The following is a 26,569-nucleotide window of genomic DNA, read 5'->3' as shown; positions in this document are numbered from 1 at the left end:
AATCACATAAAGTCCCCTTCCAGCTTTCTCTCAGCACCACCACTGCTTGCATCTTCTCCCTCCAGCAGAGTCCGACCATTTCTTACAGCAGGAACGCATAATAGAGAAGACATTCAGCTGTGTCATAGCATCTTCTGCCCTCAATTCACTCCCTGGCATCTCTAGTTGGGCTGGGAGAGCCCAACCCTGGAGAGCCACTGCCAATCAGCGTAGTCGGTAGTGAGCTAGATGAACTGAAGGCCTGACTTGGCAGAAGGCAGCTTCCTAAATTCACACAACCACTCCATGCCCAATGTTACCTGCTCCACCCAGCCCTTGGTTCAGTTGCTGGATAACACCAGTGGTTCATCTAATCCAGCATCCAGATCTCACAACCAGCTGCCTATGGGAAGCCCACAGGCAGGACCCTGAATGCAACAGATCTCCTCGATCCTGCAACTACCAGCAACTGGTACTGAGACATAGTGCCTCTTACCGTGGAGGTACAACACAGTCATCAATGGCCTTCTCTTCCATGCACTTGTCTAGTCCTCCTTGAAAGCCATCAAGTTGGTGGCCATTACATTTTGCAGAAGTGAATTCCATAGTTTAGCTACCACTATGTGCTGTATGGAGAAGTACTTTCTTCTGTCTGTCCTTCTTCCAAAAATCAGCTTCATTGGATTTCCATGAGTTCTAGTTTTGTGAGAGAGGAAGAAAGTTTTTTCTCGGCCCTTCTATCGTGTCACCTCTTTCTCGCCTTTTCTCTAAATGAAAAAGCCCCAAATGTAGGAACCTTTCCTCATAGTGGAGTTGCTCCACCCTCATTATCATTTGGTTGCCCTTTGCTGAATCTTTTCCAACCCTACAGTATCTTTTTTCGAGGTGTCCTAGGGTACGTGGTATCCCAAATGCCATAGATTTGTAGAATGGTGTTATGGTATCAGCCGTTTTGTTTCTGGTTCGTTCCCTATGTCTCCCTGGCAAGGAATTTGCCCCTTTCACAGATGCTGGGTAATATTTATAACTTCACTTACTTCAAAATATGGTAAACAAGCCAGCAAAGGGTCATCCTGCCCATTCTGCCGTGTGGGCCCTGGACCTATGGCCCAGAGTACTGCCCTGATGACACCACTGCATGAGGTGTGTGTTAATTTAACGCTCTGCAATATGTTGACATTTTCTCAGTTCTTCTGCAAGAGATCTTAAAACCCACTGGGCCTGTGATCTCTATGCACCCAAATTAAGATGTAAGCGAATGTGTTTCTTCTTTTGGCTAGGACAGGCACTGCAGATCATATCTTTGTGGACTCTTTATATGGTGCCCAACTGTTGCGGTATAAGATTATTTCTCTCCATTCCACCCAGATGGCTTTAGAAGATGCCCATGGGTGCACTCGCTGGGGTGATGCTAGTTGACACAAAGATTTTCTTTCCCTAAGTTATTTCACAGTTACATTGATTTAGACAAGCTGGTTTTGACATTCTGTTGAAAGCTGCTACCTGTTCAATAATTCTATGATAACAGAGAGATTTTCCAAGAGAAGTTCCCTTCAGTATATCTAGAAATGAGATACTATAATCTCAAGCATTACTGTAGTCTGTGCTACTGATAGAAGTGGATTATGGGGCCATTTTACTGTATTTTGCAGTATAAATATTATGACCTTCTGCCTGGTTTGGATTTTATCTCTGAACTTTTTCTGGTTGAAGATGTCTACATTATAATCACTTAGGATTAGATGATCATAAAATTAGCAGGCAAGGTTCATTGTCTTCCAACCTAGCCAGCCACAATTCATTACATCAGCCCAAGTGATCCACATCCAGTGATCCAGCTGAGCAAGTGAATGTGTGAAATTTGTAGCAATAGTCATTATAACAGTGGTGGTAGATGTGGGTAAAAATACTGCTGATCTTGAGTGAACCCTATAGCAACCCTCTGAGCACGTATGGCAGTCATCCCACTTGTAAACCAGCAGCAAGTTTGCACTCCAAAATTCAGTCTGAGTTTCCATTGATCTTTACAGATGGAAGTCAGATGGTGATCGTGCTAAATGCTGAATTTGGGAGGTGGGGATCAGGCTGTGTGGTGAAGACCTATGATAACGGAATACCAGTTGATGGAAACTGCAGGAGGGGAGAGTGCTATTGTGCTCAGACCCTTCTTGCATGCAGGTATCTGTTTGGCCACTGTGAGAGCAGGATGCTGGACTAGATGGGCCATTGGCCTGATCCAGCAGGCTCTTCTTATGTTCTTAGCAGCCAACAGATGTTGCTGGAGATCATCTCCTACAATAGGCCACGTTCTCTGAGACTGATGGGAATTGGCATCCAACAATATCTGGAGGGTATGCCATCCCTGCCCTATGAGGAAAGGTTGAAGGAACCATGTACTGTATGCTTATTCTGGAAAAGAAAAGAAAAACTGCAGGGGAACATGAGCATAAGAACCAGGAGCATTCCCCCTTCTGTAGTTTCCAGCAACTGGTATACAGAAATATTACTGCCTCCAATCATGGAAGCAAATCATGGCTAGAGAGCCATTGTGGTGTAGTGGTTAAGAGCGGTAGACTCGTAATCTGGGGAACCGGGTTCGCGTCTCCACTCCTCCACATGCAGCTGCTGGGTGACCTTGGGCTAGTCACACTTCTTTGAAGTCTCTCAGCCCCACTCACCTCACAGAGTGTTTGTTGTGGGGGAGGAAGGGAAAGGAGAATGTTAGCCACTTTGAGACTCTTTTGGGATATCAAATCCAAACTCTTCTTCTTCTTCTTCTTCTTCTTCTTCTTCTTCTTCTTCTTCTTCTTCTTCTTCTTCTTCTTCTTCTAGCCATTGATAGCCTTATCCTCCATGAATTACTTGTCCAGTATCTAAGTTGGTGGGCATCAATGCCTCCTGTGAGAGCAAGTTCCATAGTTTAACACTGTGCTGCATGAAGAAGTACTTTTCTAATAATAATAATAATAATAATAATAATAATAATAATAATAATTTATTTGTACCCCGCCCATCTGGCTGAGCTTCCCCAGCCACTCTGGGCGGCTCCCAAATGAATGTTAAAACAATACAGCATTATCTTTTCTTTCACATGGCAGCAGCACTCTTCGAAGATCTGAAGGGCTGTCACACAGAAATACTTGTTCTCTGGTGCCCCAGAAGGCAGGACTCGGGCTAATAGGCTTAAGTTAAAGGAGGCCAGCTTTTTGTTGAACATTGGGGAAAACATCTTGACAGTAAGAGCAGCTCATCAATTACCTAGAGGGGTGGTTGTCTCTCCCTTGCTGGAGGTCTTCCTGTGGAGGCTTGATAGTCATCATGGGAATGCTCTGGCTCTCCTGCACTTCCGGCACTGAGCAGAATTACGTGGCTTGCGAGGCTCACTGCAACAGAATGATTATGCAAAAAGACAAAATTCACTAGATGGCCCCCTCCACAGAAGATAGAAGTATTCCTGTGCTAAGCTAAACTCAGTGCCCCTGGTGATGTTAATAAGCCAAGTGGATTGACAGCACTTGAAAGGATCACCCATTTATTCTGACAACTTAAAGTAGCTGTATGCTTCATGAGCAGATATCTCTCAGTGCATGATCTGGAAAAGAATCGCCTTGAGCAGAAAGGAACTGGCCAAAGTGTGCAGAATATTCTGCACAGTTGAGGGTTTGCTGTTGCTTTCATGTTCATGTACTAACGCAATGCAAACCTTGAGAAAGTCCATCTTTCTTCGCTATAGTTAATAAGAAAAGAAGAATCCTCTGGCTTTGCTAGGTCTCTATCAGGGTTGGGGAACCTATGGCACTTTAGATGTTTTGGAGCTCTTAATGTCTGCCAGGCCCAGGCAGAATGGCCAAGGCATAGGGATAATTGAGAGCCCCATAACATTCTTGCAGCCACAGGTTCCCCATCCAAGAATGGCTCCCAGATGATAGATAAGGTCCACCAATGGGGCTGCAGAAGCTACACATCAGATGAATCTAGAAGTCCAAGTTAGAACACAGCAGTAAATAAGACTCACTTCTAGGTCAGTTCCCATCTGCATTGTAGGTTTAAACCAGTCTCATACCACAGTCATGGCTTCCACCTAAGAAACTTGGGAACTGTAGTTATTTAAGGGTGCTAGGAGTTGTTAAGAGACTCTTATTTCCCTGAATAATTTTCCCAGAGCCACAATTTCCATACAGATTCTCAGGTGACCCCACTTTTTACTTCCTCCTATTATGAGAACTTCCCGTTTATTCTTGCTTTCTGCTTCCAGCTCTTTAACCAGTTACTGATCCATAAAATGACCTATCCTCTTATCCCAAGGCTTTAAGTTTGCTCATTAGTCTTTGGTGAGAGACTTTATCAAAAGCTTTTTGAAAGTCCAATATAATAATAATAATAATAATAATAATAATAATAATAATAATAATAATAATATATTTATTTATACCCCGCCCATCTGGCTGGGCTTCCCCAGCCACTCTGGGTGGCCTCCAACAGAACATTAAAATACAATAGTCTATTAAACATTAAAAGCTTCCCTAAACAGGGCTGCCTTCAGCTGTCTTCTAAAAGTCTGGTAGTTGTTTTTCTCTTTGACATATGGTAGGAGGGCGTTCCACAGGGCGGGTGCCACTACCGAGAAGGCCCTCTGCCTGGTTCCCTGTAACAAGTACACAGCATCTATTGGATTACCTCTATCCACATGTTTACTGAAACTCTCAAATATCTATTAAAATATTAGTTGTTGTTGTTTTTTTAAATATGTTTGTGGAAGCCATGCTGGTCCTTCCTCAGCAAGATTTGTTCTTCTAGATCAGTGGCAATTGCCATTGCTTATCTTGACCACTCCCTCTGTGTGGTGGTGCAGATTTGGCTCAGAGGGACAGGACAAATGACTAGGGAGTAGCAACACTATTGAAGAGGAAGTGGGCTACTCAGGGACAAGAGGCCCTCGGAGGTTTCTTGGCCAAGTGCCCTCAAAACCCAGAGCTAACACTGGTCAGAAGCTGGAGGCAGGTTTTGCCTGGACAGGAACAGGAACAGTGTCCTAGAGTGCAATGCTTCACTTTTGCATACTGCTGTGAATGGCAACCATTTGCTTATGCCCACAGTGGCACCAGAGGACATAGCACACCTCCTCTCTTATCCTGCAGTCCCACCACTGATAATTAAACATGTTGTTATCTACATAGCCCAATCCTAGCTTCTGCTTCTAGGTGGCACTTGTGAGTGACAGGAGAGTGCGACGGAATGGCACACAGCTTTTATTAGGATGCTTCTGATAACTAGGAGCGGTTGAAAGCTATTGTCATTCCTCTTTAGTAGAGGAATTGATGCCAATGCTTGATTAACTGCAGTTGGAAAGTGTTGAGCACTCTGAGCTCCCAGGCTGTGCTAAATTTCCGAAACAGCATCCCAGCCAATCATTAATGCCTATTCCTAGTGCCATGGACACCATTTACAAAAATAATGGTGCTTCAGATGGAGCTGAAACATAGACACCCCTCTATTTGAGGAATTAGATTAAAATTTTGTGACTGTGGCTTTTTGTTGCTTAGGTAACCACTGTTAACATGGCCTCGTAAAGGTCTACTTCCTCAGTTGAGACTGAAGAGGTAGAATTAATCATGAATATATTGACTGCTGCACTGTTAGAGATAACCTCCAGACAAAATGTCCCCAAATTACTAAGGCTGTCAGTTGATTAGATTTTGTTCATTCATTAATTGCCTGCCTTTTAATTGATTAATTGATTATATTTAAATAAATCTGAATACTAGAAAAATCTTAACACATGTTCCTTTTTGAGCCATTTTGCCTGATTAATCTACTAATTAAAGCTTGCAACCCAACAAATTACCACTGGTATTTAGAATCTTGTATGTGGCAGAGTTAGTAAAACTAACAAATTTCATAAGGATGTGTAATGGAAGATAAACTAGCAATAACTTTAAATCAATATAGTCTATTTGGTATTGAAAATGTATTTGTTAACTCTCTGGAAGGCTCTGGTTGAACTCAGTGAAGTTTAGTTTTAAGTAACTTGGGGCTAGGAATAGAGTTGCATAATATTTTGCTATCCCATAGTGACATAAGGTCTCTTCTGCACTTTCCCTGGTTGAATTACGTTATACATGGGCAATTCAAAATCATCATCATCTTCATCGTCATTTTATTTGTATGCCATCTTTCCACACATACACCCAAACACAAAATAACAACAACAACAACAACAACAATTTATTCGACCGTCATTATCCATACAATCATTATCCATACAAATTTAAAAAAACACGAGACAACTCAGAGGGGTTTACACTAAAACATACACTAAAAGTAGATTATACATAAAGACCCATATCGATACTATTGATTTTAACCTTACGTCATTTAAGGGCAAAAAAAAGGAAGAAATTTGGCCACCTCAAAGGTTGTGGTACCTGTAAAATTGTTCACCAAAAACAAAACCTGACATTCTCTATCTACCAGGCTAAGGTGGCCTTAGAGTGGAGCTATCAGTTTTTGTCTAAGGTTTACATAAAATGGACAGGTCAGGAGAATGTGTTCGGTTGACTCAACCATTCCCAAGGCACAGGGACAGACTCTCAGAGCATATGGGACAAGCACAAAATCATTCTCCTAGGAGCTTCCCTTGGAATACAACAGCTTTAATCAAGCAAATATTGATGAATATGTTTACGTACTAGATCTGGGAAAACAAGAAGCAGCATGAAATAACTTGGTAGATTTAAAATAATAACAATAATAATAATAATAATAATAATAATAATAATCAGGCTACAACAAATTGAAAGACCTGGGGAAATCAAAATATATTTACTTGGCACTGAAATGACATCAAGGTAGGTTCCAGGTGAGCCTCTCCAAAGAAAACATTCTACAATTGTGCTGCTGCCACTGAAGGCCCTCATCCTGAAACTACCTTTTGCACCTCATATTGTGAGGAGGGTCCATGTAAGGCCACCATGATGTTCCACATAGACACACGTGGAGAGAGCTTACATTTATTAAGCCAGGAGTAGTCAATGTGTTGTCTCTCCAGATGTTGTTGGGCTCCCATCAACCCTAGTCAGGATGGCCAATGGTCAGGGATGATGGCAATCATAGTCTAACAATTTCAGCAGAACACGAAATTGGCAATCCCTGCACCAAGCTGAAATATGGTTGCACATTGCTTTTCAGGTGTAAGATATGTGCTAACCTGCTGCAATACATGGAATGTTCATAAATATCCTATCTACCAAGGGGAATGGTTTCAGCAGCTGCATGTTGAAAAGCAACACTGCTTTTCTGAGAATAGTGAAAGGTCAGCTTGAGAGAACTGTTCCATGACCTAATGGGATCGCTGTGTGCTTTGGCAATATCTATGGAAAGGCAGATGGACTATAGACCAGGGTCCATGTCAGAGTAGACACAGTGAGTCGGAGGGTGAATTTCACATATAGATTTGATCTAACCATAAGAACATTTAGCTGTACAATTCCCCACCTTTTTTGTTCAATATGAATATGCCTTTGTATCTATATAACTGCATCACTACAGAAATTTAATACAGGAAGAAATTGTCATGTTTTCACTTCATTGTCACTTCACCAAGCTGACATGGTGTCGTCTCAATCAAGATTTGATACATCACCTTCATTACAACCTGGGCAGCAGCATATCCAAACTGATAAGCTTTTTAGGAGACCGAGACTTGAAGATACGCTGACACTATGCTGACTCTGCACCTAAACAGACTTGGGACGTGTACTTTCCAGCCCAGTATAACCATGGAAGGGTTTACTGCAAGAGACAGTTTCTCTGTTATTTGAGCACAGGACATGACATGAATTGTCATAACTATTACTCAGTATAATCTGCACGGCCTGAATCTTGGCTCTGTCAGACACAAAGGTGCAATTTACACAACCATTTCCCCCATGTGGTGGTTGCATGATAAAGTTGCAGAATCAGAAGTTTGGAAGGGGCCTTGGAGACCCTATAGTTCAACCCCCTGCACAATGCAGGAGCAATGACAGCAGCCCAGGCATATGCTCGCCCAGCTTCTGCTTAAATACTTCCAGTGAAGGAGAGTCCACCACTTCTCCAGGCAGACTGTTCTTCAGTTCGGTAGTTCTTATGCACAAAGGCATTGAACACAACTGGCTTTAAAAAAATGTAATTAGTATGGGCGCTTCTTTATCAAGATAAATGGTAATTCTTCTGTTGGAGCAGAAGTCAGCTTGTGGGGAAGAAGATCCATTGTGGTGCAAGGGAGAAAGGGTTTAACACCTCTTCCTGTGTGCTACACTCTATTTCTGTATTTGATTTTTTAAAAAAATCTATTCAGTACTACAAGATCTGCTTATGGTCACTGATTTTTTTAAAAAAAAAAAAGAAGAAGAAGAAGAAGAAGGAGCAGTAATGCATACCAACCATGATAACCAAGTGGAACTGCCAAGTTCAAAGTTCTGTGTACTTCTGAAGAACAGATGCTGGTGACAAACAACAAGGGAGGGAAACTTGCCTTCAGGTCCTGCTTTCAGAGGCGCCCGGCTTGATCATGTTTAAAACAGAATGCTGGATTACTGTATATGGCATTTGATCCAGTCCAGGGGAGGTCTTCTTATTTCTTGCAAATCCCACTTGCTCCCAAGGAATATCCTGACTCACCATTTGTCTCCAAGTGAAGTCTCTGGAGAAAATAAAAAAAGGCATGCACTTGGTATTCAGGATACAGAGCGCTGCAAAACTCAACTCTGTGGCACATTCTGGAAAAGTGAATGCAAATCAGACATTTGCCTTTCATTTGACGAACACCCAGCCTCCCCCGGATAGTTCTGAGTGGAGTGATTGATTGAATGATTACTTTATAATGATACTTTATAAGCTGTGCCTGTTAATATAGCAGTTTGTTTATAACAGGCACTTATATATAATGTTATAAATACATAATGCATCAAGAATGATTGAGCTCTGTCTGGAATGCAGCAAGAAACAATACGGTGTCGTGGCACTTCGGGGTATTTTCATTTAGGGTATGCTGGAATGCAGTAAGGAACAACAGGATGCTGTGGCAGAGAGGTGTGTTCAGATGGCTAGGCATGTACTCTGGGAAGTAGCGAGAAGCATTAGAGTGCTGTGGTAGACATCTCAGTCTGCTTGGCCTAGTATGGACTCTGGCATGTAGTCAGGAGCAGCACTGTCCTGCTGTGAGGCTTTCTGAGACGCAGTTAGAAACAATGGAATGCTGTAGCATGCAGGTATGTTCTCTTTGTTAAGTATGCAAACTGACTGGCATGCAGCAATAAACCACACAGTGCTATAGTATGCTGGTCTGCTCATTTGACCGAGTGCAAATTCTTGAGTACAGTAACACGAGGATACGTTTCTTAGTCTAATTAAATAACTTGGTTGGATTGCTACTGCAGTGAACATAGGACACTTATACCTAGTCGGACACTTGGTCCATCTAGCTCAGTATTATCTAGCTCCACCAATGGGCAGTGGCTCTCCAGGATTTCTTTTTTTTAATTACTTTTTATTAATTTTTAATTAATAACAATAACAATTCACATTAATACAATACCAAACCATGCCAAATCTGTATCAAAAAAGCCAATTAAACAATTCCAAACTAAACATTTTAGGACTCTCCAGGACTTCTGTCCCTCTCAGTCCTATCTGGCGATGCCGGGGATTGAACATGGAACCTTCTGCACACAAAGCAAATGCTCTTCCAATCAGCTATGGGCATCCTAAATGTGGCACGGTGCAAGGAGAATGCCACTGTAGACAGCGGTGCAGTGGTAAACTGGAAAGTGCAGGAGCTCACCATGACAGCCATCATAGCTACGCCCCCAAGGAGAGTCCAAAAATATAGGCAGCTTGGGCTATTATGTACACACACATAAGAGAGAGAGACAGAGAGGGCATCAATACATAGCACAACACCCAATATATTAAGATCAGCGGAAAATCATGGAACAGTGAGCTGGGAGCTGGGAAAGGGGGGTGTAGTGGTTAGCCTTCTGTGACTCCACATCTCTGATCAGCATTTTGAGAGTCAAATCACTGCAAATAGGTTGCCTGGCTTCTCTTCAGATCATTTAAGACTGTCATCTTTTTGCAATAAAACCACTAGGATGAAGTAAGAACTCCATCAAAGAAAGGGAAAGTAGTATGCAACCTGCTTTTTGGATTTTCCACTATGCTAACCTATCAGAAGCAATAGAAAACATGGAAGGCTCATTAGCACTGCATTCATCTGCCAGAGCAAGGAAGATCCATCAATAACCCTGGCATTCTGGCACAGGAGGCCATCACCCCGCTCTGAAAATAGTCTCAGAGCAGCACTCCCTTGCATTCCACTTCCACTAAATCGCTGGTAGTAGACAGACGTTCATTTGGCTAAGCTGCTGTTTTAATTGGGGTGGCTGAGCAAGGGGTCACAAGGAATAACTGCTACCTATTCCACCTCATGTGGAGTTCAAGATGAAGTTCATTTCAAACTAAAATGTACATGTCACCATAAATCCCAGATAGTTATGTGTACACACACACACACACACACACACTTGTGCTTCTTGCGGTGTTGTTGCCAGATGTTATCTTTGCTGATAATGGAGCCAGTTAAGACTAGAAAGAGCTATTTTGCTTGCTATATTAGCACTTCCACTTTAGAATAATCCCTCTAGCATGATTCCGTAGTATTTACAATTTTTGTAAGTACCGATTATATTTTCAAAGTCAAAGTGGAATAAAATTAGTGCATTGTAGACAGTCATTGTGCTTTCTTTAGTAGTCAGCCTTACACGTATTTGAATAATGCTTTATGAATGTAATTTGAAAGGTAAGAGCTTGATTCTTTCTCCCCCCCCCCCTTTTTTAAAATAAAAAATACACTTACATGGGCAGTGTGAGCTCTTGCTGAGGATCTTCGGTGCATGGCTATTGTGTCCTTGGAGAGTTAATAAAGAAAAACTTGGTTACATAAGTTCACAGTGGCATGTGGGTGGCATTCAGGTAAATCAGTATTTATTCGCATTCTTCCAGTAGCCAAGGGGGGGAAACCCCTATTTTGATCATGCCACTTACACAGCCAGTTTCAACTTGAGAAAATGAACAGTATAAATATCTCATTCACAAATGTAAAAAATAAATAAATAAGGGAGAGGCTTTATTTTTGGCCATCACCAGCAACTGATATTTATGAAGGGGCATTTCAAAGGACTTCGTTCTCCATCTGCGATATATCCACAGAAATTATTTAGGAGCATGGGAAACAGTCCTATACCAAAACACCGTGCATTTAAAGCACTATAATACCACTGTAAACAGTCACGGCTCCCCCCAACCCCAAGAATTCTGGGAGCTACAGTTTGTTAATGTTGTCGACAGGGCTTTTTCCAGCCAGAACTCACCGGAACTCAGTTCTGGCACCTGTCAGGTGGGCGCCATTGCTATTCTAAGAGAAAAAGGGAGGTGTTCATGGTCAGTTCTGGCACCACTTTCTCTAGAAAAAAATGTCACCGGTTGTCAAGAGTTCTTGAAAGACCTCTACTCCATAGCTGTCAACTTTTCCCCTTTTTAAAAAAGGGAAATTCCCCTTATTCCGAATAGAATTCATCGCAAGAAAAGGGAAAAGTTGACAGCTATGCTCTACTCCCCTTACAGAGCTACAATTTCCCAAGTCATACTTCTCCACAGGGAACTCTGGGAACTGCAGCTTTGTGAGGGAAACAGGGAGTCTCCTAACTCTTGGTATCCTTAAAAAACTACAGCTCCCAGAATTCTTTGGGTGAAGCCATGTCTGTTTAAAGTGTAGCATAGTGCTTTAAATGTATGGTGTGAATGTGGTCTCTGACCAGCAGCTGAGGTCTTTGAACCTGTCTACCTGTTACCTGATGCTTTTAACAGGTGAGTGAACCTGGGGCCTTCTGCATGCACTATAAGTGAGCCATGGTTTCGCCACATTTGATAGCAAATGACTTTCCAAATAGGTGCCTTATAAAGTACCCATGACCATGACCAATGTCAATATATCCCTCTTTGGCAGCTGAAATACATCTCTGACACACTCCCCTCCTCCCCAACCACCACCTCCAATATTATGATGCTGTGGAGCAGGGGGTGGAATTAACAAGCAATGTCATCACTCCTTGTAGATAAACACATGCGTAGAGTGTCAGGCATAAGTAGGAGATTACAGAACGCATCTTCCTAAGTGCCACTTATAAATACAACACGTGTAGCTTGCGGAAAAATGTCATCTAAAGAGAAAAGCAAGACTTTGCAACCACGGTGGATTATATCATTAGCCAAACTGGAAAGTAATCGCTGCTTGTGGCTGCCAGAATATGTCACTATCCTGGAGTCTGCCGCTTCCTGAGCAGAAACACAAATCACCAAGTTTAAATTAATACACCAAAGAGCAAGTGGTAAGCTCCATAAAAGGGATATGTAAATTAGAAAAAGCAAGTGTGTAGGAGAATATGGGAGCAGAACATGGCTTAGGAATGCCAAAGCAAACTCGCAAGATGTGGCAGACAAAAACCTATTTGCAAATGCTTATTTGCATTTATTTATTTTCTGTTTAAACCTGTATCATAAAGGCAGAAGAGATCTGCTGGTGCTGTGGGCTTCTCACAGACCTCTAGTCGGTCAGTATGAGAACAAGATGCTAGAGCAGACAGGTGGATGGCATCTAACACTAGCTAAGTTATTTTGGCAATACAAAGATAAAAAAAAACAGTGATGTACTGTCCTTTCATGACACCACACAACAATTGCCTGAGACAGCCACCTCAGTCTGCCTAATGATACAGCCAGTCCAGATAAGCTATTTCATGCCAACTTTTACCAGCTGAAAGCAAAAACAAGCCAACGATGGCAATGTATGGACTACATTATTTTTCTGGCTCCTTTCAGAAATCTATATTTCCTTTGTGCAAATCTATTCTGTCGACACTCTTTCATAATGTCCCAATGAATCGTACCAACAAAATGAACTTGCTCTTCTTCAAAAGCAAAGCATGCACTGGGACTCACTTTGTTTTAAATGCTTTATATATACTCAAAGTAGAACCATACTTGTGCAGAAAGGAAGGAAAGAAAGAAAGAAAGAAAGAAAGAAAGAAAGAAAGAAAGAAAGAGGGAGACTTGATGGCTTTATGTTTGATTCACAATCGAAACCACAGTAGACGTCACAGGAGGTGTAAGACCAAGCACACACATATATACTTAGTGCACTTGATTACAGATCAGCAGGGAATAAACAAAAACACCCCCTTTTTGTTATATTAAAATCATACTTTTGTTCCCATGTTAGATGCTCATAACACCGCTCTCTCAGAAATGGAACAAGCAGCACGAAGTCGTTGCAGCTGCAAACAAATATCTCATTTACCATTTTCATTTAAATGTATTCTGGAAGGAAATGGTAAAGAGGGTAGCACACTCATTCTTCAAACGAGAAGACGTTTTAGGGGGAGAAAAAACAACAACCCAGAGTCCTTAGGAAGTCTGTCATAATATGCATAATCCTGAATAATACACAACAATTGGGGAGGGGGATAGATGAAAAAGAGCTGCACCCAACTCACCAAAGGCTCAGGATGCAGGAGAAAATCAGCAGCTGCCTGGAGGGTGTTGATGAGCCTGGAAAGCAAGTCCTATTACGAATGGTTGAAAGAGATGGAGAAAATGAGATTAAGGAGAAACACAACAGTAGGCTTCAAACATACGAAGGGCTGCCACATAGAACATGGACTTGGGTTGTCTGCACACCAGCACATTAAAAGCACACAACTTCTCCAAAGAACCCTGGGAACTGTAGTTAACTCTCCAACAGAGATACAATTCCCAGGACCTTTGTTGCTGTTCAGTCGTATCCAACTCTTCATGCCCCATGAACCAGAGCACTCCAGGCACACCTGCCTTTCACTGCCTCCCACAGTTTGGTCAGACTCATGTTGGTAGCCCCGAGAACACTGTCCAACCATCTCGTCTTCTGTCGTCCCCTTCTCCTTGTGCCCTCCATCTTTCCCAACATCAGGGTCTTTTCTAGGGAGTCTTCTCTTCTCATGAGGTGGCCAAAGTATTGGAGCCTCAGCTTCAGGATCTGTCCTTCCAGTGAGCACTCAGGGCTGATTTCTTTCAGAATGGATAGGTTTGATCTTCTTGCAGTCCATGGGACTCTCAAGAGTCTTTTCCAGCACCATAATTCTTCGGCGATCAGCCTTCTTGATGGTCCAGCTCTCACTTCCATACATCACTACTGGGAAAACCATGGCTTTAACTATACGGACCTTTGTCGGCAAGGTGATGTCTCTGCTTTTTAAGATGCTGTCTAGGTTTGTCAAAGCTTTTCTCCCAAGAAGCAGGCGTCTTTTAAATTCATGACTGCTGTTACCATCTGCAGTGATCATGGAACCCAAGAAAGACATTTAACAAACCACAATTCCCAGGATTCTTTGGGGGAAGTCACACAATTTAAATGTATGGTGCATACGCAACTTTGTGTTCTTCCAGGGGTTAAAGTAATGGGTAAGAACAGGAAGGAAGCAGATTTTGGCTAAAAGCATTAGCAAAAACTTCCGGTGGACAGCAGAGCAGATTGCAAAGCACTCCTGCACTGGAGGGTTTTAAGAGGGTGGATAGTCACCTGCCAGGAATGCTTTAGTTACATCTTGCATTTATGTCATGCACTGAACAAGGGAGGGGAATCAGATGAACTCTGAGGTCACTTCTGGCTGTAAAACTCTATGAGAAGAGAATTGGAGAGAGGAGCCAAAGGACGGAGATGGGGGGGCGGGGCTCTGAAGCACCAAGTAGACATTATAATGTATATGTATGAAGAGATAATTCATAATTATTAGACATGGGCATTATCAGGTGATGAGTTTATCATTTAATATGTTGTCCCCCAATTCTAGTTATCCCACTACCGCAATCTGTGGTGGCTGATACCTGATAGCCATTTCACACAACCAAGCCAATATACGATAGTTTACAGTGATCACATGAGATACACACTTATCAGCAGAAGTGAATTGGAAAACATCTCTAAGCTTAGGGATGTTGATGATGAAGAAGAATTTCATTTATGAATTGCTTCCCACTAGGCACCCTGAAGTGATTTACAAGATAATAAAAACATATACACTGTATAAGATAGTTACATTAAACAGATGGAGACCACACTTATATTGGTTATATATATATATATATCACAAGGGAGCATCAGGATAATCAGAGATTGCAGTTTTGGACCGTGCAAATCTTTAACTAAACCTTCCCCCGATTGTGCAGCACACAGTTGTGTCCACTCTCCAACTTTGCACCCTGTGACCATTCAACCAAAAACACCAGTAGTATGGGGCTAAGGTTGCAAACATGAATAGTGGAGCCATATGGTCACTGAGGTTTGTTCCAATATTTATTGATCACCTGAGGTAGTCTCTCTCTTTGATGATGTTTGCCCAGAGGGGTGAGAATATCAGGAGAAATCTGCAACAGACAATTGTGTATCTCCGTGAGGGTTTCTGGTCTTCTAGACAAGGGGCTACACTGAATGTATTTTGTTGCTGGAAATGAGGGGAGCACAGTAATATAAGAACAGTCTTGATAGATCAGAGGAAAAGCTAATCTAGTCCAGCATTCTCTTCTTACAGTGGCCAATGAGAGAGAGAGAAAAACTTAAAAACATGGTGGATGGGTGAATAGAAAGCAGGAAGAGGGAGTTAGAGTGTAGCAAAGTGGTTGGAGTATTGGCAGAGTGTTGTACTTCGAGAATGGACAACAGGATTAAAATTCCTGTACATAGCATGATGTTCCATGGGTGACATTAGGCAGCCTAATGCTGGTCACATCCCACACCATACATTTAAGACACATTAAAAGCAGTCAGTGTAGACAACACAAAGATGAATGGACCAATGGGCTCCCATGGTATGAGGCACCTTCCCACGATCCATTATTATTATTATTATTATTATTATTATTATTATTATTATTATTATTATTATCTTTTAGGATATGCTCATTAGGGAATATGGTAAAAGATAGTGACTGAAGTTGGCTCTAGAAGGTGGGGTTAGGAAAAACCCCAGAACAGCATGTGGGGAGAGGAGAGGGGAGATTGTTCTATCTGGTAAGCCAAAACGCATGTCCAGATGGAATGTTTGCCTTGGTGTGACACTGAATTCCTCCCTTGGTCTTTCTGTATTGCTAGATATGTTCTCCTGTGAGTTGCCCATGCCAACATGAGACAACACACACACACACACACACACACACACACAAACACACACACACACACACACACACACACACACCAGTGCAGACTCATATAATAGTTGAGTATGTATAACTCATATAACAGTGCAGACAAGCTCCCTACATATAAACTCAAGCTAGATTTATGTGATATATGCATTCATATACTGTATGTATGTATTATATTTTGCAGCTACATGAGGGTTATTTAAAAAGAACAACCTGTATTCTTTCTACCCTAGCTAACAAGTCTGTAATTCTGCGAAGAGAATCCCAACCTGAAAGCAATTGCTCAGGAAGGCGATAGCTGCAAACATGCCACGTAATGAGAAATTCCCATTTCCTGCATTACGGCGTTAAGGCAAGTTGTGTGATATTGCCATTATACTTTGTCGATAGTAGGACAGGGGCCATATTTAAAAACGTACACAGGAGTGGAGCACACAAATGGCTGTTTGGTCTCTCCCTCCCCACCCCCCACCCCCAAACAAATCGGGAAGTGGCATTCCGAAGCTACGATGCGGCTGCGATATCTTACAAGTCAATTTGTTCGTCTCATTTTCAGATGATGCAGCTATTTATCTCACATGACTAGGCCTATAGAAACGTCCCTAAAGAGGAGGCACGCCACCTCACCGATGGCAGCGACAAAAAGGTCAGGTTGTTGGACAGGTCCCTGAAAAACCATCTCCGTTGTCTTGCAACTTTTCCCTCCCACTCCCCTCCTGATCTGCTGGACATGTCCAAACTGAAAAGGTCTAGTTTACCTAAGGGACCAGCACCTCCCCCCCCAGCCCCATTTTTATATTGCTGTGGGGTTAATAGCTATGTCGTGTGGGGTCAGGGAAGACATCTGTGTCTCAGATAATATGCTTACCGTGATTACCACACATAATTGACTGACCTCCCCTCATTCTTTGCTGGCTGCAGGCCATGCCTGATAGGGGGAGATGTTCCGGAGGAGTTTATTTTCCATCACACACAATTGTGCTGCTGAGCAAATATTTTAGCAAGCTTTGAATGCATCACCTCTCAGGCTCTGGGCTTGACAGTTAAAATATGAAGGCTGTGACCAACTTAATAATATTAGATTTTAAATCAGCTTGCTGAAGGGAGGAAAAACATGAGGAAATCCTACTTAAAGTACATTTTTAGATACACCTAAATAAGTGCTGAACTCTGGCAGGGGGGGGGGGTTGGGTTTTTTTGAGTGGATGGGGAGAATCTATCTGCCTTGGGTTTCTTTTCTAGCTTCAACCCGCCTTGCCTCAAAGCGTCCGAGGAGAGCCGTATCAAAAGACAGCAGGGGGAAAACTGCAAATAAACCAAATCTGGGAGATGCTGAATCGCAGGTGGTACAAATATGGCAAATGCTGTGTTTGTGCAGCTGCACATTTAAAGTATACCTAAGAGCATCAGGGGAATGGGGAATAGCTGCAGAGGAGCAGATTTTAATCTCAGAAGACGTGTGCAAAAAGGGGGGGGGGAGACTTTCTGCCAAGTTCACCTGACACCTAAGCAACAGTTTGATGCCCTCTCAAAGCATTTCACAGCATCTTCAATCTATTGTTTACATAAAACCCAAGATATGATCATGAGCAAGGGTGCATTCAGACTTGGGGATTATTTCATTAGTTTTCCTGGTTAGAATGCCAGTATTTCTATCCCAAGGTTTCTAACATTTCTTTCATACTGTTCCTTTTAACCTGTTGCATAATGGAGCTGTGGGTTAAAAAAAAAAATGTTGTGCTACATTTAATTCAGTCCCATGGACGTGGTGTGGCACAATGCCATTGGACATGCCACCACCCTTTGTGAACATGGGTGCTGCTTCTGTTCCCCCATGGTGAGAACAAAGTACATGCCAGGTGCGCAGGCTGGGAATCATTTTGGACTCACAGCTGTCCATGGAGGCGCAGGTTAATTCTGTGTCCAGGGCAGCTGTCTACCAGCTCCATCTGGTCCGCAGGCTGAGACCCTACCTGCCTGTGCACTGTCATGCCAGAGTGGTGCATGCTCTAGTTATCTCTCGCTTGGATTACTGCAATGCGCTCTACGTGGGGCTACCTTTGAAGGTGACCTGGAAACTACAACTAATCCAGAATGTGGCAGCTAAACTGGTGACTGGGAGCAGCTGCCGAGACCACATAACACTGGTCTTGAAAGACCTACATTGGCTCCCAGTATGTTTCCGAGCACAATTCAAAGAGTTGGTGCTGACCTTTAAAGCCCTAAACGGCCTCGGTCCTGTATACCTGAAGGAGCGTCTCCACCCCCATCGTTCTGCCTGGACACTGAGGTCCAGTGCCGAGGGCCTTCTGGAAGTTCCCTCGCTGCAAGAAGCCAAGTTACAGGGAACCAGGCAGAGGACCTTCTTAGTAGTGGCGCCCGCCCTGTGGAACACCCTCTCACCAAATGTCAAAGAGAAAAACAATTACCAGACTTTTAGAAGACATCTGAAAGCAGCCCTGTTTAGGGAAGCTTTTTATGTTTGATAGATTATGGTATTTTAACATTATGTTGGAAGCCGCCCAGAGTGGCTGGGGAAACCCAGCCAGATGGGCAGGGTATAAATAAATTATTATTATCATTATCATTATTATTATTATTATTATTATTTTATCACCCCAAATTTCATCCTGCAGTTTTCCATCTTACATGTGTGTGTGTTTTTCTAGATGCAATTAACATGGGAATGGGCATCAGACTTCCACTAGATTCCCAGAAGGGGCTTTTACATTGTATGAAAGATCACATTAAAAAAAGAAAATTATCAGGTAAGGAAACACCAGGAAAATGGAATAAAGTGCCGTCTGAATGTAGCCCAAGACAAGAAACGCAAACGATTAAAACAACACAGCTGGAGCACAACACAGCTCCACTTCAGTTTTATCATTAGTCCCAGCACAGTAGTGCTGATCTCTAAAGAGGGATCTCTTTGTCCTTTTCCAAAAAAGCTGAAGAAAGATAACCAGATGATACTCCCTTTCAAAAAAATATTATGCAGACAATGTGCCACTGCTAAGAAGACCCTGAACTTGATAGCCAACCAGTGGCAGAGGCACATTTTGAAAAGGCGCTGGATTATGCATGGGGATAAAAGAGTCAATGAGAACCATGGTCTGCTCTGTGCTTCTGAGGGGATTTATGAGCTCCAAATGGTGTAAATGTAGGGGAAATAGATTGTGTGCGAGGGAATAATAAGTGTTGTTAGGGCAGAACCTCAGGGCCAGCAGAATATGAAGATGGGCCACAAGTACAGCAGGGTTGGCCAACCACATTTGGAAGTTAATACAGATCCCTGTAAGACCAGAGTTTAAAATTACCCACTTGCAACACTGCCAGTATACCAAGTTTGTTTATTAAAACAGTTGCTAACTTAACACATCCCAAACTATCACTAGACAGGCCAGGACACCACCAAATTGCCCTCTTTGCCTTACTCTGCTAGCACCATTTACCAACACATAGACGGCAAATGTGTTTCTGCTTCAAGAGAATTGAAAGAGAGGATAGATTTTAAGGAAAGTTTCTGTTGCCTTGGAAAATTGGAGGTCCTTTTTGGGTGTATGTGTGTGTGTGTTTTCGGGGGGGGCGGTTCAAAAGAACAGCAGACACAGCACCATTGCTGATACTCTCTGTCTTGTGTCACATTGAGCTGAGGTGGGCAATAAAACTGTTAGGGCAGAGCAAAACAGAGAATATTGCCCTGCAGCATGCTGTAGGAAGAACTAGATTAACACTCCCAGTTTTGCCATGCTTTTTGATTGCTTACCCTTACACCACAGTGCAGAAAAATGGGAAATTTATTCCGCACGTCAATAAATTATCCTTTGTGTTGCACTGCACCGTGAAAACAGGCAATAGAACTGTCACAAGGCAATGCTGGAAATCTGATTGGCACCCTACCTCTCTGACATCATCACAGTGAACCCTGACTGGCTGGGATCATGCAGTGGTTGGGAAAGATGGCCTAATAATAAGGGAGGAGCAACACAACACACTGGGGACAAGCTTGGGGAAACGTTAAAAGGCTAGGAGGGTTTTCAACACCCACAAGAGCAAACCTTACCCCCTCAAAAAGTGTTTGGAGCACACACTTGGTGCAGCTCTAGTTCTTACCCCTACGACTCCACTCTTCGAACTCTCCTTCAGTTAGTGATCCTGATACCTCTTCCACACTCCTCCATAGTGTTGAGGGACCCTCCAGAACACTATAGAAGGTGTTGAGGAATCTACCAGAATACCAGTGAAGGAAGCTGCAATGGGAGGAGGCCATCAGCAAAGTTGCCTCCCTCCACCAACAGGAAGTTTCTGCTGGGTATTAAGCCTTCCTTCAATGGAAGGAGTCTTTCCATACACAGAAAGTGAAGCCTGGATACAACTCACCTTGATATATGTTACTGAAGGCTTCATGAACTAAGGGATGTTCTTTCAAACAGAAGAATAAGAACAGGCTTCTTGCCCCTTCTAGAAAATCTTGAATGATTTCGCCATTTCAAGTTCTGATCTTGTAGAAGAGCCCTGGAATCAGGCTGGGAGCCTTACACAAGCCATCTTGGACACCAAATAATGGAAAAGTATGGTATGAATGTTATAAATACATTTAAGAAGTACAGGGGGGATTGCTACCTTGACCATAAACATGGCAAGATGCCTTATATTGAGTAAGGCCATTGGTCCATCTAATTCAGTATTGCCTACGCTGACTGGCAGCAGGTCTCCAGAGAATTTTTTTCTGCCCCACCTGGGGAACTTCTGCATGTGGTTTCATAATTTGTTGGAAGCTGCCCAGACAGTAAAAGGAGACCACCCTCTATGAGAAAGAAATGTATGCACAGATGTATGCTCTCCCTTCATTCATGAATACGGAAAATATTATTGTGGGTCCCAGTGCAGGGAACCTGCGGGTGGCTGGGCCCATATCATGGTAAGATACTATAAAACACAGGACAAACATCAATCAATCAATCAATCAATCAATCAATTTCCTTTATTGGCATAGTAGGAGTACCTCATATATATGGATCAGAACAAAACATGGGTAACAAAACATAGTAGGAGGTACTTTAGGATAAAACTGTACAGACATTGTGAGATACAAAAGTGGCTCTTAGGACTTATAGTGACATAATTTCATGGCATCACTCAAAAATCTTGCCACATTCTCCATAACGTCCTTCCTACAATTATTCATCAGATATGACACGCTGGAAGAGTCATTGCAATAGATCCCTTCCTTCAATAAGGGGGTCAAATACTTATATATTTTTGCATAAAGTGGGCAATGAAATAAAACGTGTGTGATGGATTCGACCTGTTTTGTGCCACAAGGGCAGTACCTTTCAGAATATGGGATTTTTGAGAATGTACCTTGCAAAACTGCAGACAGCAAGGGAAAGAACTCTGCATAAATGGGGATCGTAAACATCTTGGGTTCAAATTGGCCACAACTTTACTCATTACAGATGCAAGTAGCTTTCGGCATAGGTATGTATCCTGAATCAACCAACTTGACTGTTGGCTGGCAGATTATTTTGCAGGGTCAATCCTGGGTTAAGGAACTCCCTGTGATGTACATCAAATAGGGGTGATCCCTTCAGGGCTGCCACTTTGGGGGGGGGTGTGCTATGGTCATCAGCTCCCAAATGGGCATCCGGATAGAAGCACCTTCCCCTGGACCTCTGTAACATGGTACTCCTGATTCCCCAAGGCGAGGGTAGGTGGTTTCCCAAATCCCTCCGTCACCTAGATTAAGGATCCAATCCAATGCCTTATCTGCCAACAAGTTGTGACAATTGCTATGAGGTTAGCAATACCCTCCATACAGGCCCAATTCGTCTGCAGGCAAATTCCTCCCTGGCCCAAATACGGCGACCGAATATTTCCATAGCAAGGGCATGTTCAGAACCTGCCAGCTCCCCAACACTACAGAGGGTGGGAGGATGGGGAATCCAGCTTTGACTGAGCTAACGAGTCTTTATATGCCCAGTGAGCAGACCTGAGTGAAGACCAGGAGCTGACGTTCTCCACAAAGCCAGGCCCACCCCCTGCTTGCTTCTGATAGGTCTGTTCAAACACAGCTTCCTGTGATAGGTCCCCTTGAATACAAGCCTCCCAGCAACCTAGAGGAGGATGGCGTATTGGCTCCCAATGGTCCTGCGGGGCCAAAACTTTGTCCCAGGCTAAGACCATGGTCACGCTGGGCCACAATTGCTGCTTACCATCATACAAAGGTAAGCGTTCCTTGTGAGTAAGGAAGCAGCATATGACCAAAGAAGTGCTACAATTTCAACAAACTGGATCAGGGCAATAGCTGCATGTTCACTTCCGGGGGGGGGGGGTTGTCACTTTTTTATTTTTTTTATTTTTTTTGCTTTATCCCTAAATTCACCCTTTCCATTATTTCAGTGCTATGCAGGTAAAACATTCCCCAAATGGCTTCTGGGTCTGGTCATTTCACAGGTCAGCAATTAGCATTGCGTTTGCGTGTTCAGACCCAGAAACCTCCCCCCTAAATAAATTCAAACTTGACTCAAATTTTAGTTTGGTTTTTGGCAGAATTTAGGCCACAACTTTATTGATTACAGAAAGTGAGTGGTTGCACAGGCTCTGGTTCGACTAGCTCCCTGCCATGCAGGTAGCGCTGACCCAGGGTTCCAGCATAGGTCAGCCAAGGGTGAACACCTGGATAAGTGGAAAGCTGGGAACAGGCTCTCTCCGTCACCCAAATGTCCCCCTGGACTCAGGCACAGGCGCAACCCCCTCTCAGGGGTTGACCAAACCATTGAGTCCCTAGATTCCTTTAACGGAATACCCTTCACATAGGGATGGCGAGAGCGTTCTCCCATTCCTATCACCTGAACCAGAGCCTATCCGCAACCTTACAAGTTGTGACGATTTGCTACGCGGCAGGCGAAACCCAAATGGCAACAGCCAATTAGCCAAGTGGGGAAAATTCCTGCCATGCCCTGTCCCAACGACAGACAACACATGACGGCATAGCAAGGTCAAGTGCAACAGCCCTAAAAGTATGGAGAGGTGGGTGGGTGTTCTGAATGCACGTACCGAAAGAGGAAGCTCTGGGTCACGTGCATGGGTGTATATAGGTCCCTCGATCCGTTTGGACTGCGCACCATTGGTCCAATAAAACCCACCATCGAGAGACCTTCCAGTCGGGTGTTGTGGCTGACCAATCTTACCCACCCACAACACAGGGTATCGGTTTCCAGGTCTCACCGCAACACTTGCCCTCTTTAAGGGAGGACCCGATTTCACACATCACGATATTTATTTTTTCTTAATTGTGCAACGCAGATGCAGGGAATCAGTCCTGCATCCTCAAAAAGCCCAAAGGAAACATAGTCTATGACTCAACCCTAAGATCATGAACATTTTGTACTGTAGCTGCCACTTACAAAAAATAAAATAAAAATCTGTCCGAAATTCGAACCCGTCATCTCTCAAACATTTAAATATAATTCATTAAAAAGAAAGAGGGAGGGGAGGGAATCATGTAGCAGCTGAATAACAAGAAGAGGGAAAATGTACACATTCAAAACATATGGGTGATCTTTAGAAAAATCTCAGCATCACTTCATAATTATATACTACAAGTTTTAATTAACTAAAGCTCTGAAAATCATAATGCCTTATTAAAATGCAATTAATCCTTTGATTAAAAAACAAAAAGCACAAGTATTTACAACAAAAACACAAGTAGAATAATTACAAATATCATGTACCCATTTCTTTTATTTGGGTGTCACTTATGATGTCTCACATTCCCTTCATTAATTCAAATACACACATTATCTCAAATCCACAGCCGATTGAGTGACAGTGGCCACCAAACACACAGCACTATATCCTATTGATTTCGGCAAATCCTGAACAATGCCATTTGCATGCTTGTTTCTGTAATAATAAAGATATGCCATTCAGAATTAAAGGACCGGCCAGACTAGTGGCAACTAATTGTGTTGTGTGTAATGAGTGCAATTTCAATTTGATATAACCCTCAGCTTTTCTTGCAGCACTCGCTAAGTACTTTCAAGTCTTTGTGGGGAAATAATTGATTTTTTTTGTGCTGTGGGCACAAGAAAATTATTATGATCTTTTGAATAATGCCAAAGAAAGGACCATGAATGATTTAAATTGGTATGTGAAGAAGGCTTCACTGTGGATTGCAGTTTGACTGACACCCTACTAATGTAGTATCTAGATTAGCAATTTTTAAGGAGGCAGCCAATGTAAAAACTGGTAAAACAGAAAAACATTGCTAACGGGGATTTTGATTTTGTTCTCCAGCAAGGGAGAACAATACGGTCATTTCATGCATGTCGGACAAGCACCACACCATTTATTACATAAATGCCCTCACTTTTGTCTTTATGCCATGTGAGTTGGAGGTTACATTTCAACTGATAAGTTTTACATTATATATACAGTATATAAAAAAATTCTAGATGCAATAGCTCAGTGCAAAGTTACCCCAGCAGCTGAAGCCTATTAAGCATGGGGGGCTGCTGTGGATATTTATAACATCTATTGCACTGTTCAGCTTAACCCCAAGAGAGAGAAAATTAGGAGAGCCCTTTTTCCCTAAAAGAAAATTATCTTCCCCTCCTTTCCGATATTGCTCACTTTCTCCTTATCACACATTCTTTGTATGTTATGTGGCAGAGATCTTCCAAGCCATCTCAAATCTGAGACAGCTGGCACTCTATCCTCAATATACTTTTACTTGGAATTAAGTCTCATTGATCTCTACTGAGTTTGGTTCCAAACCGTTGTGTTTCAGATCACAGCCTGTGTGTGTGTGTGTGTGTGTGTCTGCATGCTATCTGCCAGTCCAAGATCAGAAAATTATTAATTGCCCAGTTTTTAAAGCATTTAATTGATCCATTGATTAGGCTTAAATAAATTAACCCGAGAGATCACCTAACATTTAATAAACAAAAGCTACATTTATTGTTTAAAAAGGTCATATTTAAAATTTCCTCCTTGTTCCTATAATACACCAAAGTCAATATTATTATTATTATTTAAAATATGTAATTCCTAAGCCTTCAGCCTTGGACCTCAAGATTTAAAAAATCCCCATTGGATTCATCATGGAACAGCTCAACCCTATGCATGTCTGCTCAAAAGTATGTTCCACTTAGTTCAATGGAGCTTACTCCCACGTAAGTGGATGCAGGATTACAGCCTTAAAAAAAAAAGCTGATTAATTCACCAGTTGATTAGAGTTGGTGGTGTCCATTGTAAACTTCTGCATTGATTTTAAGCAGATTCGCACAGAAGTAAATGTAATTCAAATTGATGGAGCTTCCTTTTATGTGACTAAGTATGGCTGGGAGTGAAAGATCCCTTAATAACTGCTCTCTCTCTCTCTCTCTCTCTCTCTCTCTCTCTCTCTCTCTGTGTGTGTGTGTGTGTGTGTGTTTAAATCACCCATCTGCCCATAACCAAATACTGTATACACATTCTCCAAAATGTATCACCTACCTATAATCAAACATGTATAGGTAGGTTTGGATCAAATCTACATGTTCATCAATGGCTACTAACTAATTGCATCTACAGGACACGGGCTTCTTCTATTTAGGCCGCTTGCTTCTTTTCTTCGAAATGCAGAACCTATTTTCTTAGGCAGCCCCATCGCCGCCAAATGTGTGTATCTCATGAGAAGCAAACAAGCACATCTCTCCCCTGTTTTCAAATACAATTCCACCTTAAAATGCATACCTTCCAAACCTTATTCTTCAGAGGCAGGAATGTTGTTAATTTAGTTGGTCGTAACTAAATAGTTTCTAATCTGGAGCAGGAGTCTGCTGAGAATATTGGACAGTTTAAAGGTTAATCACCATCGCCTGGTTACACAAGTGAGGCAGAACTAATTCCTGCAAAGGCAAATGGCTTCCAGTTTTATCAGCAGCGCAGATTAGAAGTGTTAATATACAGAAGAGAATAGATGCTCAAGGGCCAGTTTTCCCCTTATCGGCAAACTTTGCAACAGAACTCGGCTACTGCACAACCTCTGCACTTTCTATAATAAGGCGACTCATTTTGCCTCTCGAGCAGAACTATCAAACAATCCTCCCCAAACCACTGCCACCAAAATCAGGGTATTACAGACCACAGCTAATTGGAAGATCACTATAATGAAGTAAAAAGATAAAATACTTTTGGCTGCAGGCCTAAAACGTGGATCAGCACAACATAGGAAGCTATCTGGCTATGTCACATTCAGAGAGATTTACATAAACAATAAACTCAAACCGACTGCCCCTGCAAATACATCTTTGTTTACAGCTAATGT

General features: G+C 42.5%; 1 long non-coding RNA gene across 2 annotated transcripts in view; it reads right to left on the bottom strand.

Annotated features, from left to right (window-relative positions):
• Window positions 1-8,564: 8,564 nt before the first annotated feature.
• LOC117044283 overlaps window positions 8,565-26,569 on the bottom strand; it is a 42,901-nt gene continuing 24,896 nt past the window's right edge. For both annotated transcript variants that reach the window (XR_004426283.1, XR_004426282.1), the window contains exons 3-4: window positions 10,877-10,927; window positions 8,565-8,662 (exon numbers count right to left, since the gene is read on the bottom strand). This is a non-coding gene — a long non-coding RNA (uncharacterized LOC117044283). The remainder of the gene's footprint in view (window positions 8,663-10,876; window positions 10,928-26,569) is intronic.

This window comes from Lacerta agilis, chromosome 3, assembly GCF_009819535.1.
Source record: "Lacerta agilis isolate rLacAgi1 chromosome 3, rLacAgi1.pri, whole genome shotgun sequence".
In the NCBI taxonomy this organism is placed as follows: domain Eukaryota; kingdom Metazoa; phylum Chordata; class Lepidosauria; order Squamata; family Lacertidae; genus Lacerta; species Lacerta agilis.
The sequence above is the reverse complement of the archived record's forward strand: the minus strand, read 5'-3'. Positions and strand labels throughout refer to the sequence as shown.